The sequence below is a fragment of the Galeopterus variegatus genome, unplaced genomic scaffold (assembly GCF_000696425.1).
Source record: "Galeopterus variegatus unplaced genomic scaffold, G_variegatus-3.0.2 Scaffold14012, whole genome shotgun sequence".
NCBI lineage: Eukaryota > Metazoa > Chordata > Mammalia > Dermoptera > Cynocephalidae > Galeopterus > Galeopterus variegatus.
The window spans coordinates 16,749-20,936 of record NW_007740123.1 but is presented as its reverse complement, the minus strand read 5'-3'; positions in this window follow the sequence as shown (position 1 = coordinate 20,936).

Below are 4,188 nucleotides of genomic sequence, written 5' to 3'. Positions count from 1 at the left end.
CTCCCAGTAGACTCGCAGCTGCCTCTCTGTCCTGCAGCTACAAGCTCTCCTGCCAGCTGGAACCCCCCTCCCACTCGGTCGGCGACACCCTCAAGGCAAAGAAGAGCAGGCCCAAGGAAGCCAGGCAGCCACAACTGCGTTCCCAGCTCCACCTCCGACCAGCCCTGTGACTGGGGCAAGCTGATCACAGCTCTGGGTCTCGAGGCAACATTCTCCTAAATTTAATTGTAATAAATTCCAACCCCTTTTCAGTTTTACCTGTTGGAGTGGATTGAATTATTTCCCCCCCCCAAAAAAAAACTCATTTAAGCTTGAAATGTGTCCCCTAGTTTTATGTATTAGAAACTTAGTCCACCCCTGGGACTGTTAAGAGGGTGGGAAATCAGATTACAGTAATATGAAAGGTGGAAACCTTGAAGAGGTGGCTGGATTGTAGGACCTTGCAGTAGTGAATGGATGAAAAATGGTGGTCGGGGGTGTGGTTCTGAGGGCATCAAGAAGAAGAGAGTCTGCCTTTCTCTCTCTCTCTCTGCTCCCACCATCATGCAATGTGAGACCCCCGAGTCACTGTCACCACCACCAAATGGCCTTTAGACTTCCCAGCCTCAGAAACTGTGAGAAATAAATGTCATTTTTCTTCACACATCACCCAGTATCAGGTATTCTCTTATAGCAACACCAAACGGACTAACACACCTATCTTTACCTGGAATCACAGGAGTGTTGTCTTTGTTGGTGTTTTCATTAAAGTCAATATAGTCACGTTGCATGTTGGACATCCTTCAATATTTTGTTTTACTACGTGTATTCTTTGGAGATGGTGCCCTATGAACACAGATAGAATAAGTACTTGCATTTCGATGTGACAACCAGCTCCAGCAGCGCACACATGCCACGATTTGTCTTTCCTGCTGAACCGACAGAAGAGCTCTTTCTAGCTGAAAGCTACTGCAAAGCTTGCTGCACCGATAACAGTTCCATGGAGCTGCATTTTCTCTTCTCTATAGATTCTCAGGGTCTAATCCCCTAAGGGAGAACTGGCAGATCATTTGGTGCTCGGTTTTAAAATATTGTCTCACTCCACATCTTCCCACGTTTACTTGTAGGGGTTGGAAAATTTAGATTTTTCAGCATTCTGTGGACACACACGTGTTTCCTTCTCTGAAGTGTGTCCATATGCATGGTTCTTTGTCACCTCCGTCTAGTTAAATGCACCAGTCCCTCAACAACTCTCTTCCAATGTCAGTACCACAGGCCAGGATCCATGAGCGAACACCTCAAGTGCTACTGTACAAACTCAGGGCTCTCCCATCGGCCCACAGTCCCTACACACACAACAGATGGGCGGCATCATCAGCGTCCAGTCACGTCCCTCCTTTCAAAGTCTGTTTGTCAAGGGGTGGCTGGGCATCTGTTCCCTACTACACGCACAGACAGCAGCTTGTGTAGCTGTGNGTTGGTGTTTTCATTAAAGTCAATATAGTCACGTTGCATGTTGTGCATCCTTCAATATTTAATTTTACTACATGTATTCTTTGGAGATGTTGCCCTATGAACACAGATAGAATAAGTACTTGGGTTTCAACGTGACAACGAGCTCCAGCAGCGCACACACGCCACGATTTGTCTTTCCTGCTGAACCGACAGAAGAGCTCTTTCTAGCTGAAAGCTACTGCAAAGCTGTCTGCACCGATAGCAGTTGCGTGGAGCTGCATTTTCTCTTCTCTATAGATTCTCAGGGTCTAATCCCCTAAGGGAGAACTGGCAGATCATTTGGTGCTCGGTTTTAAAATATTGTCTCACTCCACATCTTCCCACGTTTACTTGGAGGGGTTAGAAAATTTAGAGTTTTCAGCATTCTGTGGACACACACGTGTTTCCTTCCCTGAAGTGTGTCCATATGCATGGTTCTTTGTCACCTCCGTCTAGTTAAATGCACCAGTCCCTCAACAACACTGTTCCAATGTCAGTACCACAGGCCAGGAACCGTGAGCGAACACCTCAAGTGCTACTGTACAAACTCAGGGCTCTCCCGTCGGCCCACAGTCCCTCCACACACCACAGATGGGCGTCGTCATCAGTGTCCAGTCACGTCCCTCCTTCCAAAGTCTGTTTGGCACGGGGTGGCTGGGCATCTGTTCCCTACTACACGCACAGACAGCAGCTCGTGTGGCTGTGTTGCCTCCCGGACTCACACTGATAAGCCATGTGGCAGTTAACAGAGACCGACACTCACTCAGGAAAGGGAATTTGCCAAGAAAGATGAGAGTGCAACAAAGAAACAAGAAGTGTTGATGCTGGGAAGGAAACTGGAATCAAATGTAAACAGAGGTGGGAAAAGTGGGCAACTGTGAGAATCTTGACACTTCTGCCATTGCAAAGACTCCCACTACTCGGCCACAGTGACGGTGACCTTACAGACACAAATAAGGGAACTTGTAAAAGGAACAGATAGCTCAGAAATAGTTATGCCAGTAACACTGCACATTCAAGGGAGTCCCAGACGTATTTCACCGCCTTGAAAGTTCAAACAGTAAAATACTGGAAGCTCGTATGGTCATTCTTATAGTTCTGCACTACCACGCCAAGCAAAGACTGCCCGCATGTGTGTATATTTGCAGATGGGGTGTAGCAGTGCTTCTCGGCTGGGGCAGTTTTGCCTCCCACAAGACATTTTGTAACACCCGTGGAGATATTTCTAGTTTTCACCTGAAGGTTTCCACTGGCGTCTAGTTGGTAGCTACCATCATCTAGAAGTCATCATGCTAAGTGACACAAGCCAGGCACAGAAAGTCATGCTGCATGATTTCACTTGAATGTGGAAACTAGAAAGGTCAACCTCATGGAACTAGAGACCAGAATGTTGGTCAGCAGAGTTTGGGAGCTGAGGGAGGGGGGAAGATTGGGGGAACAAGGACAAAGGGAAGTTTGACCAATGAGTACAAAGTTTCACTTTGGAGATATAAGGTCTGGTGATCTATTACACAGGAAGGTGACTATAGTTAATAAGAATGTATATTCCAGAATTACCAAAAGAGTAGATTATCAGTGTTCTCACCAGAAGGGAGGAACTATATGAGGTCACGAATATGTTATTTACCTAACTTGCTCACTGCACAACGTACACATGTATGCAGTTATGACATGGTGCCCCATAAACATATGCAGTTGCTAGCTGCCAAAAAAAGTAAAAATTAAAGTCAAATAAAAAGAAACGCAGTGCAGCGCTGGCATCAAGTGTACATCGGAGGATCAGAACTGACGGTCTAATAGCAAGTTCATACAGCTATGACAACTGGATTTTCACCAGTGTTTTGTGACCACAACCAATGGTGCTGAGACAACTGAATAGCCACATGGAAAAAAATGAAATCGAACCCCTTTCTAACCCCATACCGAAAAGTGAACTCCAAATGTGTCACAGAGCTAACTGTAAGAATTAAAACTACGGCACTCGTGAAACACAGGAATAAACCGTTGTGATGCTGGATTTGGTGATGGTCTCTTAGGTAAGATGCCAAAAACACAAGAACCCATATAAAGAACGAGTAAACTGGACATCACCCAAAGTAAAGACTGCTGTGCGTAAAAGGACACCGTTGAGAAAATGAAAAGACATCAGCTGCACAGGGAAAAAAACATTTTCAATTCCTAGATTAAGAACAAGACTATAGAAAGAGCTCCTACAACCAGCATATCCAAAAGACAATTAGCCCAATTTTTAAAATGGTCAAAGGAAGAGTCGTCCAGTTAGCTCTGTTGGTTAGAGTGTGGTGTTCTAATACCAAGAGCAAGGGTCAGGATCCCNGAAGTCATCATGCTAAGTGACACAAGCCAGGCACAGAAAGTCATGCTGCATGATTTCACTTTAATGTGGAAACTAGAAAGGTCAACCTCATGGAACTAGAGACCAGAATGTTGGTCAGCAGAGTCTGGGAGCTGAGGGCAGGGGGAAGGATGGGGGAACAAGGACAAAGGGAAGTTTGACCAATGAGTACAAAGTTTCACTTTGGAGATATAAGGTCTGGTGATCTATTACACAGGAAGGTGACTATAGTTAATAAGAATGTATATTCCAGAATTACCAAAAGAGTAGATTATCAGTGTTCTCACCAGAAGGGAGCAACTATATGAGATCACGAATATGTTATTTACCTAACTTGCTCACTGCACAACGTACACATGTAT